This window comes from Alligator sinensis, unplaced genomic scaffold, assembly GCF_000455745.1.
Source record: "Alligator sinensis unplaced genomic scaffold, ASM45574v1 scaffold910_1, whole genome shotgun sequence".
Lineage (NCBI taxonomy): Eukaryota > Metazoa > Chordata > Crocodylia > Alligatoridae > Alligator > Alligator sinensis.
In genome coordinates, this window is record NW_005842748.1 from 10,136 (window position 1) to 32,806 (window position 22,671).

Here is a 22,671-nt window from a genome sequence, read left to right on the forward strand (position 1 = left end):
AACAGGGTACCAGAGAGAGCTTATTTCTATGTTCTAGTTTTGAACTACATATGTTGCAAGACAATCTAGGTTTTTGAAATGTTATGTTCTTTATCTTATATTCAGAATAGTTTTGCACAGCAAAGATACAAAAAAGAAGAAAAGCCATATACCAAGATTTAATTAAATCAGGTTTTTTTCTCCCTTTTAAATTCAAAGTCGCCTTTTTACAGTCAGACTCACAGAAAGCCTGTCAGAATGTACGTTGGACAATTTTTAGAGTAAGACATACAGCCCAACACTGTTCCCTGTGCACGCTGCGCAGTGACTTGGACAGCCAGTCCAGGATTATGCCAATTTTTGTCAGTTTACCTAAAAACATTTGAAGATACAAATACTATTAATCATTTTATATGTTTTGTGGAAGTTTTAGTGGCTCCAAAAAAAGACAATATTTTTCTTAGGAAGGATAGACACAGCAGCTTTATTGATAAGTTGCAATATTTACTTACTAAACAAAGGGCTAAAGTAGGAAAACAAGTAGTGTGCTGCATATAAACACTGCAAAGCTCTTAAATATTAACAGCAATAGGCTACTAGAGGCAGAACTCAGAGTTGTAATAATGGCAGCATCATTTTATTGCAGTTAATTAAAAAGAAACAAACCCAGGAATTAACCAGTAAAGCTGTTGAGATTAAGTGACATAGCATAATAGTGTGCAATTTAAACCCAGTAGAAATAAAAGCCGGGAGGGAGGGGGAAGGTTGTTTGAGCCCATGGCTACTAAGTGATCGCTGTTTAGACTTAAGGGGACCCTATCCAAGCATAGAAAGCCAAGTGCATGGACAGATTACTTTGCAGGATCACTACTTTATATAAGAAGTGTTTCCTTCTATGAACAGTCAAAAGAAAAGTCATGGCTGTTCTAGTGATACTACTAATACACGCAGCTTCCATTAAGTTTATTAAAGGGACATAATGAAGTAGCTCAGACCCAGATTTTAGGGGTCTGACTTTTTTTTAATCTATTATATATAAAACATTTCAGAATTTTTAAATTTCAATGTAAAAGATAAGCTTTAATTGGATTTAACCATCCCTCTATGGAACTGGCTACTCACATTGCAAAAAAACCAGGAAGCTCATCTTTCTGTTTATTAATCTAATCTAAGTAACATACAGTTACTGGCCAGAGTGAACACTGTGTAGAGCATCCACCCCAGACTGGCCTCTGGGTAACAGTGGCTGCAGGCTCAATCTGGCCCATGGGGCCAGCCATGCCCCATTCATCCATCCTGTGGACTGGCCCCACACCACTCAGCCAGCCCAAAGGGCCAAATGAGTTTCACACACCTGATCAAAAAAAATTAAAATGTTTAATTGCTAGATGATGGCTCTTGCAGCACAGGCAACCATGAAGTCAGAGAATGCAGATCTCTATGAATCTGCCCTGGCTAAGGATCCTTTGATACTATGGCTGTACACGTACCTTTCCCCTTCTGCTTCCTGGCATGGAAGAGTGTGTGGTCAGGTGTTCACGTACATTCCTGTACATTCATCTCTTGCTGCCAGAAGAGCTTTTGTGACACCTTTGAATTACAACAGGAACTAGATGAGACCCTGGGTCAGGACGGCATGAAGTCACCTTTACTTCACATGTTCTTCTCCTTGCATCAAGTGCAACTCAGCTAGACCAGAGACCAGCTGAGCTGTGGTGCACATTAAGGTTTTGTGGACTTCAGATTATTTTTAACCTTATGAAAAAGGACAGTGAAATGTACCACGAACACCCATGCTACGCTAGAGCCATATCCAGTGGTCTCACTCATACATATAGTATCCGTGCTGTCAGAGATTGTTACATTAATTCAGTGAGCAGGATTAGCAACAGGTAGTTCTGTGCTTTGTGTTCAGGATCAAAGATGAGTACAACTGAAAATGTCCAGCCTGAGTACTTCTGAAAGATGGCCTGGGCTGGAGAAGTGTTCTCTTCCCAGGAGTTTTCACTTTACCAGAAACAATGCCCAGCTTTGGCATGGCTGATCTCCAATTTTACAAGCCTTTGTCAAAAAAACTACATGGTAATGTAAAGGCCCTCTCTCCTAGCATCAGATTTCTGATAGCTTCTAAGCCTCCTGTTATCTACATTTAAAAAAAAAATACTTTTGGCTTTAACAAGGCCACCTTGCTTAGCTGCAGTAGAAAGCTTGTGTGTTTGGTAATTGATAAATCCATCAGCACCTTCAGTTGCGCTCTCTGGATCTCAACCACAAGAGGTTAAATTAGCCAGATAATTTAAGTGCTATTTTAAGCAAAGGTGAAGAATTACAGCCTACTCCAGGTAACAAGTAATGCTGTCTTAATGGCATCATTATACGAGTACATTCCCAATCTAAAACCCTTGGGAATTCCTGATCTAAAATCTCTCTTGGAAGGAGTCTCATACTGGGATGAATGAAAATAATTTAAATTAAAAAAATATATTTGTGAACTTGCACCAAGAAATTTCCACACACACAGACACGGGACAATGTGTCTGTGTGCAAACTTACACATATGAAAAGAAGTTCGATCATATCAACTGTCCAAATCCAGTTTGTAAATACAAGTTGGTATGCACCAATTGTTGCCAGCACAAGTCAGACTACAATTGTCAAGACCTTGGCTCGATTATACAGTACTAAATTGCCTTTAAAAAGTTCCAGTACTTTGTCAAACTTCTGCAACTTCTTTTAAGCCATTTTAAAGCTCCTAGTGGTATTCTGAACATCACATAATCTTGTTTAGTCAGTGAGTGTCATTCACCTAAATAATGCCAAATCTCACACAGCTACAGAAGTAATTCACATGGGAAATCCTCATCTTCCTACTCTGAAAATATTCCTTAAGGAAGTATTCCATTTAGGTGTCTCAGTATTTTATTTTCAAGCCACATCTAACAGTGATCTAATCTAGATGGGATTTTTCTCCTTCCCTAGTCTGAGTAACAGCCATTTTGTCTTCTTCATACGCTTTCTATGCCCCAAACTCTGGGATTGGCCTTATTTATTGACCTAAGAATCCCAATAAGAAGATTAATCCAAAGTCAGTGGTAATAGCTCTCCAAAAGAAGCCAGAACTTAAGGTGTCCCAGAATGGTAGAGCAAGGACTTCTTGCATGCGTGTGTGTAGGAAACTTTCCTTCTGTGATTCCACTATGAGTTTCCAGCAAAATGTATAGGAATTTTGTACAGCACTTTGTAGCAGAGTGTGGGACATCGTCCTGTTTTTATTGTTTTCTTAGCAGCAAAGTCAAATTCTTCCATCCTCCTATTAGTGTTTGCCTTGCTTCCAGAAAAACAAAGTTAACTCAAAATTAAGCAGGATCCTCACTCAGTTTGCAGTTACAGAAACTCATTTATCTTGGCTTTCTTCCAAAAAAAAAAAAAAATCCAAGGGGTACTACTTGAGACAGGCTAGATCCTAAAAGCAAGAACTTAGCAGTTCACTTATGAGGAAGTTCCATTAAGTGGGAGGAGGAGTCTGTTCAGGATTGTAATTTTAGACTAAAGAACGTAACATAGGATACAGGCAAAATCTAGGCACCCGAGTTTATTCTTTTGTGGATCTGGCCCTTAGTGGTTCTGCATCTTGGTATCAGATAGAGATGACAATACAAGCTTTTCTCCTACCATTTGTCTGCCACCTGTGCGGGCCGGGAGCGATCCGCGGCCCTTTTGCGCACGCGGGCTGTGGCCAGCAGCCCAGGCACACGGGGTCGGAGAGAACGGGCAACACGCTAGAACTAGTCACGGATGCGTAATGGTTGATTTAAAGATTATTTACTTACACCAAAGATGGTCGTGGTGTAGGCTGGACAGTTTTCCAGGCACAGCTCCAATTAAATCCTCATTTGAGGACTACGACAAGCTCGCTCTCTCCCACGGAGTTGTTGAAGCTCCGTGGGTCCGTTTATTCACTCACAATTCACTCACACGAAGTTTGCTAGGCTCCGTGGGTCCTTTTGCGCGCAGGGAGAGGGATACGTCTAGGAATTAATCGGCGATGGGGAGAGGCCAGAGGCTGATCAGGCCCCTGTTGCCTTTTAAGAAATGCGTTGGGTCCGTAAGGATCTGCAGCACTTAGAGATCTTCACGCAAGGCGAAGGTTTTTCTCTCTCTCTCTCGAACTCCGACTTGGGCGGAAACCACCCAAGCCTTTTATACGGCTAGCAGCCAATCACTAGCCCACACGTGTCCGCCACGTGTGCATAATTTCAAGCAAGCCAATAATGGGGCTCAAATTATCATACAAGTGGCGGGAACTCTGCAACGAGCATTTCTCAGATGCAAAAGAAATGCACACTGCAAAGAAAGCTACAAATTTGGCGGGAAAATAATTCAGTGGTGCCAAAGCGCACACAAAAACAAAAATCACAACTTTGGGTTGTGACACCACCTTACTGAGATGAATCTCTTTAAGGAAAGGATTGATTTTCATATTTCTACCGTGCCTAGCATACTGGGGTCCCAATGTTGGTTGCATGCCTTTGGGACATCTTAATATTATTATCATTAACACTGAGTTTGACTGGGGGGAAAAGAGGAAGGAAGGACAGTGTGTAAAATAAAACCTAGGACTAGATTCTTTGTTATGCCAAAGCTCCACAAAACATAGATGAGAAGGACTTGGGGGGATCAAAGGTGGTTTTAAACAACCTCAGTACCCCCCAAGCATGGCCTGGACCAGTTTGGGTTTTGGTGTATTTAAGGGCAATCTAAAGCTATTACAAAATGACATATGAGAACTGCCATTTACTGTGTAAGCCCACAGATCCATCTTGCCCAGTATCCTGTGTCACACAGTGGCAGACACTGGATGCTGAAAGAGAGAGTGAATGGGGCCTGGCCAGGGGTTCCCTGTTCCTCTCCCATTTGCAGTCTATTCTAAAAGTCTGCCAGGGCCTGTACCTTGGCTGGAGATCTCTGGAGCCCAGCAAGCTGAGGCACGCAGGAGAGGATGGCCAAGGGCACCTCTGCTTGCTTCACAGCCATGATGGGTATTCTCACCTGTCTCTTCAGTGCACCTTTCTCACCCTTCAAGCCACTGGCTAGTGGCAGAGAGGCTCCAGGATCTAATCCCTGATGTCACTGAGAGGCTTCAATATTAAATTGCACTAAGCTTTTAAAAATACACAAAAATAAATAATTTTTAATTGTATTTATTTTTTCCTGTATTAAGTGATTTATTTTTAATTAAGTTAATGAGAATATTTATAATATAGAAAGTGAATGGCTTTAAGTATAAGCCAAGTGGCCACACACAGGCTCAATCTTGTAGTCCCCATGCAAGCAAAACTACTAATAAAGTCGGTACTGCAGGATTCAGATCCATGTGTCCCCTTGGGCGTCTTCCTTCACAAAAGGGAAATGTCAATCTCTCTCTGCTCATCATTGCCAATCAGTTTCCTCCCAAAGTAGAGTGTTGCTTTAGAGTCTATAAAGTAATTGTGAAATTTTAAAAGTGCATTTCAAGAAGCAATCCAGCTTTTACCTTATATTTAAAAAGTAATTTGTATTTTTTCTTTCATGCCATATAAAAGGAGGGAGCTTTAATTAAAGCTGCTTAATGCAGTTCTTTGTATAGATCTTCTACGCGTCATGACCATGTGTTTTGAAATACTAAACAATAATAAAAAAAAAAAGAGATTTTTTAATCTAGTTCTCTTAACTAGCAACTTGTTGAGCTTTGACCTGTAATTTATTAGAAATTTATCCTGGTATTAAAAACATTCTAAAATTAACTGCAAATGACACATGCACTATTTAGAACCAAAAGTTACTTTTTGTAAAGCATTTATACATAATGAGGCTTCTGAAATACATTTACAATCTAGTAGATTCAATAGACAAGACCTACGCAATTCTGGTCACAGACAAGGCCCTGGTTATTCTGGTACTGAACCCATAGATCCTTACTCATATAAGAATTAAGTCGTCCCAAAACCACTCTCTACTCACATGAATAAATGTATGCAGGTTCCACTCTTAAAATCTAATCTCTTCCATCAAGTTGTGTGTGGAACTCTGATTGACTGTTGCCTGAAAATCAACATGGCTCTAATGAACCAGTGTAGCTTGAGGGTAGGGAGGCAAACCCCATGTTTCAAACACACAAAAGAAGTCCCTGTCCCAATGATTTAATAAAAACAAAATAGATTCCCCCCCCCCCGCCCAATCACTGTAGAACATAAGAAACAAGTGTTAAGTTGAACTATTTACCCAACCCAATCTGGGTTGATTCTGAAGTGCTAAAGACTATAGTGACTGGAAAAACAAGAATAAAGTTGGCTCCTGAGGTAAAAAAGCTGATAGAGCACCTGCAGGCACCACTCCAGGCTCTGACAAAGTTCTTGAGATTGCTTTTGGTATCCATACTACAGTCTCTTGCACATGATGTAAACTGAATCCTTAATTCCTTCCAGCTGCATGCATGCGACTTCTTCCTCTCAGCCCTAACAGATAGAGAGGAGCCAGTCAACCCGATCAGCTTCCTCTAAAGCCAGCGCTTGTTAAATCTTTGGTGTTAGTTAATTTTTCAAGGCACAGGTCCTACTCTTGTAATATGCTGAAATCTCAGAGTAGGACTATCACCTCCATAGGCAAAATTGCTGTCCCTGCAAATGCTAAAACTCATGTCTACAAAAACCCAGGTTCTACTTACCCAAGAAACAATGGTAATGCAGAAATTGCTCTGAAGTAGACTTCCTGCATGGCAGTGCAGAGAACAGGTTTGCCACGGAATTGGTTTTCTGCATTTCCATCTGTTTTGTACATGGCTTAAAGGAAAGGGGAGGAAAAGAGCAAGAGACCCTGTTAACTCTGCAGATTACAGATGAGACAAAAAAATCATTTTTAAATTGTTGTATTCTTTAAAAAAACAAAACAAAAAAAAAAAACCTATTTAAAATGAAATTAGAAACTATGACAACCTATATTCAAGCCTAACCTATTAACATGGTTTTAAAATTAGTTAAAAATATATTCAAGCAGAACCTACTTGCTTGGTAAGTTTCAAACAAAGTCAGTCTACTGAATTTGTGAATGTCCGTGACTAAGCAGCACAACCTGAGTTTGCTTAAGGCTAAGTACAAACAGTCAAAAAGCCCGAGGCTGATTTGATTCAATCTTCACAGGTTAGTCTAAGCTGTGTAGATTGATCTGATAAGCAAGTAAACAGACATTCACTTTTGATTCTAGAAATGTAGCCACATGCTTGCAGTGGCCCAGTGCTAGTGCACGCCTTCCTGCTGGGCTGGAGCAGATAGCTTGGCCAAAGCTAGCCCACCCACCCTGTGAGTATGGTTTGTAGGGGAATGGCATCCTGGGATGCTGGGGAACTAAGTTGACTTGAATCTGGAGGGGAGCTGGGACAAGTTCAACAAACCGATTTAAGCTAAATCAGTTAAGTGTGATATTACATCCATCCAGGTTGATCTTAAATCAGTTTTGGCCATTTGGGCATTTTTACACATGCAAGCAGTGCTGAGAAAATGGTGGTGGTACGCTTTTGAACTAAAAGACCTCCAAGGTACTTTAATTCAAAAGCACACCACTGCCGTTTTCTGCACGCCAACGTGCATTTCACCATTTATACAACTACGCGGTGCAGCGCAATTGGCCTCAGCTCACATGTGGAACAGACTCAATTAACTGAGTCTACTCCGAAGCAGCGGCTCTCCAGTGCGTCGTGGAGAAAAAAATCTATGTGTATAAATGGCCTTTGGAAGCAGTTTATGTGCACTGAACTTCTGTTGTGTTACAGATTTGAATCAGTTTCTGATCACTCATACTGGTTTATGTATAATTTCTGTCCCTAGCTGAAATACAAATCTAGCTCTTAACAGTAGCAGGCTGTCCTGCAGATGCAGAGAAAATATTTTCTTTGTCAGTTTATTCAACTAGTTCAGTTCAAGTAGTAGTTCGTTTGTTGGGAGCTGAAAAGACGAGAAAATTTGTTTTCCTCTTTCAGTATATGAACAAGGTGAGAAAGAAGGGGTCTGCTCTTTCTAAAATCTTAAAGGACACAGTAACCAGAAATCAGTTCAGTTCACTAACTACCAAGGATACCATTCCTTTATTAAACAAAGACTTTAAAATGCAAAATGTTTTGATAAACTTTTTCTAATGTATCAAGCACATTTAAGAGTGTTTTAGTTTACAATTTTAAATGCTGTTTTATGTGCATCTTAATAGAACTGCAATTTCCATCTAAAGGCAGCGTGATACAAATCACAAGTTCAAAAATGTGTTGCTTATCACATTTGGTTCTAAAAAAGTAAAAATTAAGAAACTGAACAAATATTTAGATTATATACTTACATAGTATTCCTTGCTTAGCAAAGAATTGTACCAAATTAGCAGGAAGGCTATAGTTAAGCTGCAGGCTAGCACATTTTAAATGGTTAACAACCAAATGAGAATCAACCTTTGTTTAGAAAAAGAAACAACTAAAAAGCACAAATGGAAAACAAAATTAAAATCAAATTACTGAAATCAAAAGTTTCTGCTTGAGAACTTAAATCAATCCATCACAGCAGATAATTCTGTTGCATGTTCAGGGACACTCAGGAGGATAGTTGTGTTTAATAGGAAAAGGCTAGATTCCAAAGGGTTCATTGAAATGCAAGTGATAAATAGACTTTGCTGTATTATCAAGCAAAACAGCTCAGTCATTGCTAGCGTATGCTGAGAGCTAATATTTCTGCTTCTTGAAATCAAACCAGTTTTTAGCTAGCACATAAGCTATATTTGTGACCAAGTTTTTCTAGGACTTGTCTGTATTAGGAGGGACAGGTTAGCTGTGAAACTCAGGCAAACAAAGCTAAACACTGAAATGCTGGCATGCCCTAAACTCTGCAAAAAACCTATACAATGGGTTTGGGGATTTTAGGTTTAGTTCATCTAGCAGTTTACAAAGACAAAATGTTTAAAATTATCTAAAAAAGAGACAAGGGTCATGAAGAATAAAATGTAGCTAATTCTTTTGTAATGATACTAAGCAGTAGCTATTCATGTGTAAGATATTTTGATAATAGATCTGTAGATTTGTCAAGAGGCAGTTTTGTTGCCAACAGATGGTGATTAACTTGCATAAGGAGAAAAGCTTCCTTTAGTGAATGAATGTACACTACAAACTATGCATTTTCATATAGCCACATACTGTATTTTGTATTCATTCAAGATCAATATCAATATCATTTTTTTCAAAATAAGCCCAAACCTTCCTTCTTAGAACACCGCAAAACTCACTTGACGTCCAAGAGAATGTTGGAAGAGCAAGCATTTATCTCATGTCAGATTTGAGAAATGATTAAGAGACAGGCAAAGACAGACGTCTTGTATTCTTCTATCTGATGAGATTAACTCAAAGAGGTACTGCTTTCACCATTACTTTAACACATGTGAAACCATTCTTCTAAATAGCTAAAATATCCTTCTTATATTTTACCTTGCAGGAACAGAAATTAAATGCCAAATGCATTAAGAACATTCTTGTTCTAAAGTACAGTAAACCTGGGCTATATACTTAAGATGGCCTTTGTTTATATGCAATGTATTCAAATCCATGATACAGAATGAAAGCAGCAGTGGCAGTATTTGTATTGCTCTGGGAAGCGTATGCTTCTAGGATATATATTCAGTTACAGTTGCAAAAATAATGTATAGATTGTTTTTATATTTTATGGACCAGATCATTTATTATTGTTTAGATTCTATATAAGATGTAGCATGGAAATGATATCTTTCCATTTATTTTTTAAATTCACATAGATATGTCCTAATTTATCACACTGCATGTAGATTTCCATAATTTCTAAGTCTTTTTCATAACACTGCTCTTTTGTTGTCATTGTTTATCAACACTTATTTATCTTGTCCAATATGACAACGTTTCCCCCATCACTACCATAGCCCCTACAATGTGATGCACGTTGTGTTGTCCCTGTGACAACAAAGAATCCACAGACAAAATGGACTTGGGGGCAGATCTTCAACTGCTATAAGCTGTCATTTTTCCAAGAGTGATTACAGTTTAAACCACAAGAGCGCTTGGGTCCACATGCAGAGACCCTCAGTGTAGTCAAAAGAGCTCTCTATGGACATAAGGTCTGCCTAGACTTATCACATTGCCAGCCTGGGGACTGTGACACTGAAAGAGGCACCACTACAGTTCTCAGAAATCTTCAATAGTTTGTTGGGTCTTACCCAGTTATAACTGCAGTCAATGTAAGTCCATTCACTGACTGCAAGCAGGAGCCAGTTTGGCCCCAGTCATCAGCTGATATAACAGAAATCACTTTTTGAACATGAGAAAAAGAGCTTCCAACTCTGGCACTAACAGAAATACTGGATACTTTTAATATATATTTAGAGAGTATTTGAAAAATAAAGTTGTCTTTTTTATATAACTTTTAGCCAAATACAAGTATTCTGATTGCTACTTCTGTGGATACCTATCCAACTGTAAATAAAACTTGTCTGTTCAGGTATGCAAACCTTGCTAGTTTTTGTCATACTGTGTATATATATATATATATGAGATAATGTGTTTAAATGTTGGGTGTTTTTTATCACTATTCCTCCAAGGAAAGAAAGCTTTTAATTTTTATTGTTTTATGAGTTAGTAAAAATAATAATAAAAACGTTGTATAACTTTTTACACCAGAAATAGATTAATAACTGGTGCTATGTAAAATCAGGACCTTAATTTCTGATTGAAAATTTGAGTGGTAACTGGCCATAATGGACACACCAGTTAAAATGCACTTTTCTTGTGGCACATGATGTGTGCTCTCTGAATGGGCTTTCAAAGGACCATCAAAATGTTTACATTTTTCCCTGTTGCCCATTTCATTGAAATGGCTCCCTTCTAAATAGAGACAGATTAGATTCATTGCTGATGTAACAGGATCCCAGAAAGGATCCTGACATTTAGACATAAATGAGAAGGTTGTACAAATACCATTTTAGTGATAGTTCTAATATTTGGGCTCTCATGCTTTGTGATACTTTGATGTGACAATAAATACCGTATGCTGTTGCTCTCTAGTCTAACATCATTGTAGACTGTAATTTACTGTTTATTGTTATGTCATGAGTTGCACTAGCTTGAATTCAGTCAGAACGCTGGCTGTCCAGCCAAAATATTCAGACTGTTATGATATCCACAAAACATGAATTATATGCACTTGTAACTACCATGGAGTATGTTGAACTATTTCATGTAATAAAAAAGGCTTTGTGTATGACTTCTATTTGTTGGTTGGTCATGTGAAACTTAATTCTTTTACAATCCATAACTATGAGCACACAGTATAAACTAACTCCCACTGAAGTCAGTGATAGTCCTTGACTGTCTTGGTTGTGAATAGGATTAGGCCCCACCAGTCTGATCACAAGCCAAAGATTTACATGTGATTGCATGATTTAGAGCAGTGACTCTTCAGCCAGTGGTCCCTGGGCCCCCAAACTATGTCATAAAGGGTCCATGAAAGATGACTCTGATCAATCAAAATTGGGTGAATACCTATACTTACAATACAAAGGGGTCCACACCACCATGCAAAAAATGTTAGGGGTCTTCAAATGAAAAAGGTTGAAAAAAATCACTGGTCTAGGAATAAATATGGGACTGCAATTTGGGCCTGGAGTTTGTCCTAGGATTGGACTCCATACTCTCTACTTCAGTGATTCTCAACTGAGGTTCTGTGGCACTATCACCCCTGTGGCCAGATGAAACTGCCCAGTGCACTTCTATTTCCAGGAGATGCATGTAGGGCCGGACTGGCAAGCGGGATTTATTAGATAAACCTAATGCAAGCAAAAGCACCTTCTCCTGCTACAGCCTCTCCCAGTCCAGCCTTTCACATACCTCTTGGAAAACAGGCCACGAACCTCAGAAAAGGTATGGAGAGGTGCCTTAAGCCTAAAAACATTGAGAACCACTGCATTAATTCCTAAGTTTTAAAGCTGCAGTTTATTGGGGTTCTAAATGTGAAAGGCCTTGCTTCAATAAGGGGTCCCAAAATGCAAAACTTTACCTGCTATGTCAAAGGAGCAACCTCATTAATTCTGCCAAGAGAAGAGGTTGCCAGACACGTGAGGAGATTAGAGGTACATTCTTGAAGTTGATTCTAGTGCTCAATAGTGGTCCATACAATAAATAGCTTGGGAAGAAATAAGCCTACCCTCTCCTCTCCTTTCATCTTTTTCTATTGTTAGGAATATCTAGCTAAATAAATGCTAACACTGACTTGGATCATCATGTTCACATACCATATTTACTTGCATAGCGCATGCACCCTTTCCCCCCAGATCAGCCCTCCACAGGTGGGATGCATATCTTACATAGGAAAGATTATTTTCTTTGCTGAAATAGAAGCATTGGGGCATAGAAAAAATAGATGTCATAACTCATGGCCACCAAGATGGCTACTGTTTCTATGTGGCTCTGAAAGCAGAAGGGGTGGAGTTCAGTTTTAATCCTCTCACAGCCTGAGCACTTTGAACTCACCAGACCAAGCAAACTTCTGCATGGAATCTGTAGTATCTAGATGAGGCTTGGGGTGTGGAAACAACACTTGATGATTTACAGGAACTTATATAAAGAGCTATTTATAGTACAAAAAAAAAAAAAAAAAAAAAAGGAACAATCTCACTACTCCCCTTCCTAATCTTGTTTTTGTCCTGCCACGCCAGAAAGTTCCTTCTGCCTCACCCAGACTATCTCCTGGGATGCTATACTTGCTGTGCACTATGGCCATGTGTAAATGAAACAAAGAGCTGTGTGTGCAAGACACTTTAACGCGGGCTAAGTGCTTTTGCACCACTTTAATGATGTCAGTGTTTGCATGCTTTGGTGTCATATTGTGCATTAATTCCAGCTGCTGTAGGAAATTTGGTGGTGTAATGTGCCTTAAATGACTTGGGGGTGCAGCAAACTAAATTTTCTTTGAGGAGTTTTAGTTTGCTGCCCCATCATCGTCAGAGTGAAGCACGGGGCTCTGGGCAGCTCCACAGCTCTGCAGGAAGCCCTACAAGCAGCCTGGCAGCAGCTCAGGAAAGCAGGCTCTGCCCAAGAAAAGTGATGAGCCTGATCTTACCCCCCCAGCACCTGTCTTCCTGAGCTGCACGGGGCCCAGTGCTTCCCTCCAGCGCTAGGGACTGCCCGAGCAGGGTGCCCATGGGCAGGTGCTGCCGGGGGGTGGCCACTGCTGCCGCAGAGGGAAGCACCAGCCCCCACCCCCCTGCAGCCCAGGGACCACTCTGCCCTCCCCTCCCCACCAGAGAGGCAGGTAAGTCAGTGGGGTGTGTGTACGACACAGGGGTTTAATCAGCCCTAAATTGAAGTGTTTTTTAAAACCCACTGCTTCAATTTAGGGCCCCCATTTTGTCTACACACACCATATGTTTCCAGAACTTACTCTGTCACACCGTTGGCCACCCCGCAAAGATCTTTATTTCTTACATTCTGCCTTCCAAAAGCAAAGCATGTGCTTTATTTAGGGGAGTGTGATCTGCCAGAAAATACAGTACTTTGCTGAGAATCCAACCCCAAGATGAGTGGTGAGACTGGTAAGTTGGTCACGGTCTTCCCATATACAAAATATTTTTTCCAATCTTTGACAGTTTTCCAACCAGTTCTACTAAAGATCATCTCAAACCAAAGCTCTTTTCTAGGCCAAAGTCCAGGAAAATTCACCCAAGGAACGCCCCAGGATACCTGTCCTGTGACCGCCACCACTTTTTCAGTCAATATTAATGGCTCTTATTTTCCAATGAGGTCCTGCTCTTCTACATACTATTTTTGCTCTTCTTTGGTACATATTTTATAATCTAGCAAAGGTCAGTCACTGCTGTAAGTAAAAGATAGCCACTGGTGGCCTGTACTAGAGGAACTGGTGCTCTCAAGCCCTCTCTGCAAGACAGTTATCCATGGCTTTCTGGCTGCTTGGCTGGCAGTGCCTGCAGAGAAATGCAGCTCTGAATGTGCATAGAGAATGAGCTACCCTGTCATTCCTGGAGATGGTTCCTCTCAATTGGTTACTGATTAAGTTCAAAAGTAAAATTATTTTAGCATACAGTACTTACTATTGATATGGTGCTGCTCATGCACTCTGAGGGTACTCTTTAATAGAGAAATCACCCTTCCTCATGAATCACTGCAACTTTCCTAAAAGGGTACAATAAAACACAGACACAAAGAATTATGTTCTCCTGTGAGACAGATGGAATTCAGCCCTCAGAGACTTTGCCAATAAACTTGGAGGGAGACCATAACAAGAACTCTTCCTGTAGTTACACGACACTTATTTATACTGTAACAAAACCAGAGCCTCCTAGCAACCTCACAGTTGTCAACATGGTTGGCTTTGATATTTACCGCATCACCAGGATAAGAACTCAAGGCCTCATGTTCTCCAAGTTAACGACAAACACTAGTAGTTTTATAAGAGTCCTATAAAACACAATGATCCCTGCTTGAAGCAATTCAGTAGAAACTGGTACTATACAGACTTGCAGCATCTTATAATTATAGTTGTGGAAATAAATGATAGTTTTGCACTGACAACTGTATCAGCAAAAAGAGTGTTTCACATCAACCCAAAAATGAAAACTGCGTCTGAGGGAGAAAAAAAGGAGAAAAGAGAGCAGCTTATCCTTCCCCCTGCCTTAACCCAATTTCTTTAGAATTAAATTGGCCCTCAAATTTCAAAATGAAAAGCCAAAACATTATGTTCTGAAAATGCTGAAACCAAATAGAATTTTAAAAAAATCAATGTCTCTCATTTTTCCATTCATGGTATTTACTAAATATAACCTGAATCTGTGCGTAGCTTTGGTTACCCCAAAACTTCCCTTTTTCAGTAAATAAACAATTTGCTCCCAAAACTTTGCTCAGCTTTTATGCAGTAGATTGACAGTTTGCATTTATACAAGTTATACTAGAACCCTATTTTCCAGCAAATTTCCAGAAGAAGCCTCCTGTTCTGCAAGTCACAAAAAATTAGCATGGCATAATTTTATTTATAAACAGTAATGTTCTTTTGGAGCCCCTAACTTAGATAGGGTTTATTAGTTCATTTGATTGGACAGCATCTGTCAAGATCATTGGCAATTTATAGTCCGGGTATTTTGAAGCCAAAGAAAAAATATTTAAGATTAGAAATGTATAGTGTTTGTCGTAGACTGGGCACTATTTTGGTGTGTGCGCCTACTAAATTCAGCTAAGATGTTAAGTTTAAAACTTAAGTTCTGGGTTGAACGATTGAGCGATTTTCACATCTCATCCCCACATATCATCACCAGTAAACACCATAAGGTTTGCTGCAGAGCAAACAGGAACAAATGTAAGACATCACTATTATTAATACTACACTAGGCAGATGCTATGTAGCTCTGCACTTGATCCCTATCGCATTTGGCTTTTCCATGCCCCTAAAACAAGGATTAGGATAACACTAGCAAATTCATTTTACCAATTCTACAGAATGGCTCCTATTCACAGAGCTGAAGTACCAGAACATTAATACACTGAACTTTAACCTGTTTGAATCACTCAGAGAGATGTAAAACACACTTGTTCTTTGTTAAAACACACATATTCCCACGCATAAGGCTTTGTACTTTAGAATAAAAGTGAACTACCATCACTGTGGAATTTTTAAATTACTCCAGTTTCTAAAAGGTGGTGTTTTTCAGCATGTAAAACATGTCAACAATTTGCCTAAGACCGTGGCACTCTTTCAAACAAATCACAAACAAATCTGGACGTACTCACGGCTTGGTTTTTAGAAGTGCTCAGTGTTCACTGTTCACTACTACCAAAATCAATGGGAGCTGCAAATTCTCAGTGTGTAGGTTGGCAGGGGTGAAAAACCAGACTATTTATCATGTGCTGCCCTCTTGTGGTATGCAACAGATTTACAGTCTCTAAAAATTAAAGCAGTTGAACCAAATATGGCATAGTGCAATGTACAAAACTTGTATTTTCAATAGGACTTCATGAACTATAACATTGAAATTATAGTACTGCTTCCATAAGGAAAAAGATGCTTAATAAAAACACTTCATGTTACACAGAGGAGTAAAGTCAATGCCTTTCTCCACCATCTCTTCCCTGACTGGAATGCAGTACTGCTAGCAATACAGCAAAAAGCCACAGGAATGACAGAACCCAGGTGGCAGCTGTAGTTTAGTTTCTCAGGCAGGTGTCCTAATGTAAGATGCAGAAGTGTAACCCACTAGTCTGCCATGATTTCCCTTCCTATGGGAAATTCTAGCTCCCAAACCTTTTGGAATCAGTGACCAACACTGTCAGGGAATGACCAGTCAAAGGCTTTGCACCTTATGGGTAGAATGGATCTGATGATGTTCTTGTTACATTTCCATGAGCCATTTTAAATGTGGAAGTTTATTAGACTTGATATTTAAGAACACAAAACATGTATGCACGCACACACACACCCTTATATAAGCCCCATTATCACTAAACCCCATGAGATAAAGTAATCAATCATCTTGATTTTGCTGAGACAGTCCCATATTTAGGGGTGGAGCACCTGACCCTGAGCTTTTCTGTTCCAAGTTTGAAAAATTTGTCCTTGATCACCTTAGCTAATTAGCCAACCCATAGCACCGGACCCATAGCACCTCCACTACTTTAACTGGAAGTAGTGTGGATTAATTCTAGTCCCAGAGAACTTGGGGAGCATCTGGGATCATGTCCTGGATTTTGCTCAATTAAAGTTCATCTCTTTATTTTCAGAGTGCACATAACTTTGCTTCTGTAATTACACCTCTTCTTCCCTGAGCAGTCCACTCACAAAAGGCGGCACAGGTAATTCTAACCCTGGCGTTCCCTTCTGAGTGTTACACTCTTATTTGAGATCAAATCCCACTACAATAGACAGAAATACAATCACTCAAGTCTCATCTTTTACTTACCTAAGAGACATACAATTTATGAAACAATCATCTCAAAAAAGCCTTCCCCCACAGAGGGAATTCATGGTCCAAGATCCACTCCACAATAAAATCTCTTCACCTTCCCCTTACCCCAACAAATATGAATACAGTTGACAGCAAAGCTGGCTTAAGAGATCTTCTAGCTAAATCAGCTACACTCCTGCACCTCAGATGCATCACAGAGGTAGCTAAGCAGCTAAGTACTACTCCCTTTTTGACTCATGCTTTTCCCCATGCTGTTTCTTACCTTTCATGCTCATCAGCCTCTCTCATTGCACTGCTCCTTCCACAGTTTACCTCAGCCAGCCTCTCCCTATCTTGCTTGGGTTGCAGTTTTTTCAGCAGCTGCTTCAAATGGGCTGTCTGGTCACAGCTGAGGGAGGTAATCAGGTCTTTCATTAACCCTCTCTGGGCTGCTGGACCTCACAAGCCACCATCTCTTCAGAGTAAAAGATGAACCTCAAATCCTAGTTTCCCCAGCAGGCCCCTCATTTTCTTTGCAAGGTTCATGTAGCAGATAATGCAGCAACAGAGACTGAGTCACGCTGTCAGAGATGCGGTCATAAGTACTACCATATCAGTACAGAGGCCCTTTCAATGATAGTGTTTGTACATTACAGTAGTCCTGTCACCCCATCAGCACTGACACAACATTTCAACACAATGCAACCATGTAGCACAAGCCCCTGCTTCTCCACCAACATCATATGCCCTATCACTAGCTCACAGTGCCCCACTGCTGTCCACATTGGGCAAGTAGGGAAATCCCTACGTGATAGAAACCAGTTCCAGAAAGACACAAAAGCCTATGGCAGAACACTTTCCTATCCTTTGTATTTTAATGACTTTCTTCCTTTCTCTTTAGTACCCCTGCTTTCTTCAAGTCCAGTAACATCTGATGAAGGCTGTTGCTTACAAAAACTCATGCCTCTCTGAATGAGATAATCTCTAAGGCCCCCTCTACACATTATAGGTATTGCCCAATTACCTCAAGGCCAACTATACTTGCAAAGTACCTATCATGCCATGAAAAGGTCCAACAAGCTAAAATTAGACCTCAAGAATGTGTCCTAACTTTATAGCTGTTTGCTACCCATCTTTAATTTGCACGTGTAGCAGGGTCTCCCCTGTGGCTGGGAGCCCCATTAGCTGTGTGCTCCCAGCCACAGGGATGCATCTTGCCCAGCTAGGGCTGTGAGCCCCACAACTGCTGGGGACTTTCAGACCCCAGAAGCTGAGGACTCTCCATCCCAGCAGCACCCCACAGCAGAGTCTGTGTCCCCTCACTATGTCTCCTGGTGTTGGGGCCCAGCTGGGTCCTGGCAGCCCCAGGGCACAGCTACAATCTCCTTGCCCCAGGGGTTTCATGCACCCCTGAGGTGGGGAGATTGCCGCAGCTGAGCTCACCTGAAGGGGCTCCCAGCCATGAGAGCTTGCCAGTGCAGAGGGAGCCTGGGTTTGGGCTTCCTCTGCATAGGAAATAAGGCACAATGGGATCTAATACGTGATCCCACAATCACATCTCCTGTCATGCAAGTGTTGCCTAGTAGAACTGACACTTCAGATGTTTCATGCTTACAAGCTGCACCTGAGGAAGATGCATGCACTGTATTACATTTTTTAAATGAAGTGGGGAGGGCAAATTTAGTTTCAGGGTAAAGAGTCTAGGAAACTATTAGAGGAGAGGAAGATGAAAGTGAAGGTGAACTGAAGAAGGTGGGTGATAAAATAAATTCCATTATATGGGGGGGGGGGAAGCCAGAGGGATCAAATAATCCTTTTTATTTCTGTTTTATGCTCATGTCTATTCCTTGCTCTTTCCTTCCTGTGCTGTGTATTATTATCAACTCTGTTATAAAACTCACTGGCTGCCTGCAGTTATTCCCCCTTTAATCTAATGCTAGACTTTCCCCTTTGATCCAGTGTGGCACATGCCTTCTCACCATATGGTTGCTTGGGCTACTGCTTTATATATATAATCACATATTTTTCCACCTAATTTTTCCCCATCAGGTCTCCAGTTCCACTGTTCTCTTTATCAAATCTACCCAACTTCTGTACCCTTTAGACAAGCCATTTTAGATTTTTTTCCACATGGACCTGATCCACATGCCACCAAAAAAAAAAAAAAAAAAGAAAAAGATTTCCTCTGACTTCTTTGGGAGCTAGAGTGGGCTCTAAATCAGATAATATTTCTCCCTTTAAAGTTATAGTTAGGATTGCATATTATATGAAAATAAACCGTAGACATATAGATTCAATGGTGTCCCTTTTCCAGAGCTCAGTTGATTTCAGTGGGAGCAGGTGAACCTACAGTTAACAGTTCATTGTCTAACTCTATTTTTTTCCTTTATAAATAGATTTTTATATATTTCTTCCCTCCCCCACCTGTTCCCAGTGATCAACAGAACAATTCACACAACAGATTCCATATATGAAACATACTAGCAAGAACCATTAAAGGAATTCTAATAATAAAACATGCTGGTCCTGATCTTCCAATGTGGCCCAGCTGTATGAAGAAAGAGTCTCTCAGATGCCCACCTGGTACATCTTTACAGCCCTTTTATGGTACTAAAACAAGACGAAGGGACTGGGGCTGGGATGTTGTCCGTAGCGCCTTGAAACTCTGCTGATCAATGTGGATCATCTCTTATAAAAGCAATCCTAGTAGTCCACAATGAAGTAAGCCCAGCTCCCTTTACTTGCCCAAGTAAGGGCTGCTCAAATGGTGTTTCCAGAACTAGGGACTGCATGGTCAATATTCCCCTGCAAGCAAGTGGGAAAGGAAGGAACTGAAGGATGAGAGCCTTTGCTGCACCTCACCTCTGCTTGCCACATAAAACTAAGACAAATCAGGGTCAAGGTGGGGGAGAACACATAGGCCAGCTCCACAAAAGTAGAGTAACTTACTTCCCGTGCCAAGCACAAACGAAGCAGGGTCCATGGGGCAACAAAACACCGAGATCATGTGGAAAACAAAAGCGTAATCAGTTTTGAAAGGCATAACACATTTCTAAGATTTTTATGCTAATAATATTTGTACACAGTTCTATCTCCCAAGCCAAACATGTTTCAAGTCATCTTCCACCCTCTCTTACCATTGTCCAGTTCCCTTTTTTTCAGTTATTCTCCCAGTATTTCAAGTCACAAGCCAAAAGAAGAATCTTACCCTGTTTTTTTCTCCAAAGATAGAAGGATTCATTGCTTCCAACTCCTTTTCAGAGGTAATATTGCATAAACAATGTATGGTTTAGTATGACCCAAAAGCATATTCCTTTAATACTACAAAAAAAAAACCCCAAACAGAACTGAGTCAAACTCATGTTGTCTTGTCAGGAATAACCATAATTAGTCCTCCCTTGAAGGGACAGTGCCTGATGAGAAATAAATTGGTTCCTTAATTTTTTAATTTTGTCTGGATTCCTCTTGAACACTTACAGTAAATCTCTGTGTCACTAAGTAGAAAAATTATTACAAAAATAGGAATATATGTTTCCCTTTGAGTATTGAAATCAACTGGGATGCACTAGCTGGCAGTGAGATTCAAACTCTGGCCCTTGTCTATATAAATCTTCCATAATGCTCAGGCTTTTGATTTTTCTTGACTGTAAAGCACCTGCTCCTGATGCTCCCCTGATGTGAGAGCCTTCCTCCAGATTCTTTCCAAGATTACTCTTCTAGACCTTCAAAAGCTGACTCCCTAATCTCCTAATTAGTTGCAGATTAATAGATTTTATGGGCATTTCCCCAGCATTCCCCAGGCAAGTAACATGGGCTCTGGTGATTTTACAGGGAAGCGCCTACTCCTCCCACCCCCATCGTAACTCTCAAAATCATTTCACTAATCCATGTTTTACTTCCCTGAATAATATATTGCCCTAGAAATTGCCTGTTCCACCTCTATGGCATGTTATTTGTTACTGATACAGATCCAAAGAGCACGACGTGCTCACACCTCTCTGGCTTGCTGAGAATAATAACCATTTGCTTTGGAATGAAAACCAGACTCGAATGCAGCTGCCCCCTGGAACACTAATTTGTTTGACCCTTTATAAAGAATTTCAACTTATCCTATCCTTTCTTCCAATGGGAGCTAAGTAAGGATCCCTAGAAATTGAGGATGGGAAAGAACTACTGGATCTGCTTCATCTTCCTGCCTGACATATGAGAAACAGTTAAAAAAAAAAAAAAATGAAACCAGCAGGACATCAGCAGTTGTAACACAGGAAATACAATCAGTATGTAGCACCACATGTCTGAATGTCTGTGCCAGAGAAACAGTGCAATGGCAATTGTGGACTTTTCTGCTGTGTGCCTTTGCACAGTACCAAAAAGGATAACTACAGCTTTTGACTGTACCAAGGAAGAGGTGCATTCCCTGAGCCATTTTTGTGACAAAGGGTGTGAAAGGCAACAAAGTCCTTCTGATGGTTTTCTGGGATACTAACAGTTTCCTTGTGAAAGATTTTTTATGCAAGATGTGAACAAAAAAATGTTGCTCAGAGGGAATCTATGTGGCATGCTGACAAAAGGAATACTCCTCCTCCATGACAAAACAGTAGGTCCATGACCTACTGTTCATGTGGTCATGGAAACCTTCAAAAGCCTTGGATCTGAGGTTCTTCCTCATCTCCCTTATACCCCTGACCTTATTCAAGCACCTTTCACTTGTTTGTTCCTCCCAGAAAGCCCAGGGAGAAAGAACCTATGAGCATCTATGCACGTGCTGGACATCTGCTCCAATGCATGCTAATTAGCACGCTCCAGCAGCCTCCATATCACATGTATTCAATATCCCCATGCTTCAAAATGGCAGCAGGGGTGCCGCCATTTCAAAGTATGGAACACTAAATACATGTGACACTGTGGGCGCTTTAATTAAAGCAGCCCTCAGAGCCACTCTAATTAAAGTGTCCCCCTCCCCCCCCCCCACCACCACCACACCAGAACATGTGTAAAGATGATCTACAAGTCAAACAATGTGGTGAAAGGGCAGGTGCAAGGATAGATTTAGGAGCTGTTCAAAACTTTCCTCCAACAGGAATAAGAGCTGAAATTGGATGTTGGTAGAGGTACATTGACAAGTGGGAGGAGGTACTACGTAGAAAAGTGTCTCACTTGCAAATTAAGGAAAGTGATTCTTCCACTCTGTTCAGCACTGGTGAGACCTCACCTGGAGTTGTGTGTCCAGTTTTGGGACCCACACTTCAAGAAGGCTGTGGAAGCTTGTTTCCCATTTATGCTGGCATGTAACAGAGTAAATCCACTGATGGCAAATGGACTTACCCTGGTGTAAAACCGGAAGAGATGAGCAGAGAATCCAGCCCATTTTCTAATACTCTGCTTTTGTTTAAAATTTCTCTTGGGATCTTAGTTGTCACCATACCCTTCAGAGATGACCCTGGATTTCCAAGTTTCATACAGTTTAAGATCAGATGGCCCAGGTCAGGATGTAGTATTAGAAGAGGCTAGCAGGGCCATAAGGTCCAGTCCCTTGAGGTTTCTGGCAAATATATGTTCAAAGCTTCCAAAAGTTTGTTTACTCTGACCCTACTCTTATACCACAGGCATAAAGCACCCTATGAAAATACATAAATAAAAAAAGCAAACAAAAATGTATTATAATATGCCATTGGTAAAAAGCAGAGGAGACAAGGGTGCTACTACTGCAATAGCAGG

The 22,671-nt window shown here is 40.5% G+C and overlaps 1 long non-coding RNA gene across 4 annotated transcripts in view; it reads right to left on the bottom strand.

Annotated features, from left to right (window-relative positions):
• Window positions 1–4,321: 4,321 nt before the first annotated feature.
• LOC112552077 overlaps window positions 4,322–22,671 on the bottom strand; it is a 40,604-nt gene continuing 22,254 nt past the window's right edge. Inside the window, exons 1-5 of one of the 4 annotated variants that reach the window (XR_003096417.1) lie at window positions 17,237–21,892; window positions 14,113–14,194; window positions 6,683–6,797; window positions 5,980–6,473; window positions 4,322–5,455 (exon numbers count right to left, since the gene is read on the bottom strand). This is a non-coding gene — a long non-coding RNA (uncharacterized LOC112552077). The other 3 variants (XR_003096416.1, XR_003096415.1, XR_003096418.1) reach the window with 3 other exon arrangements.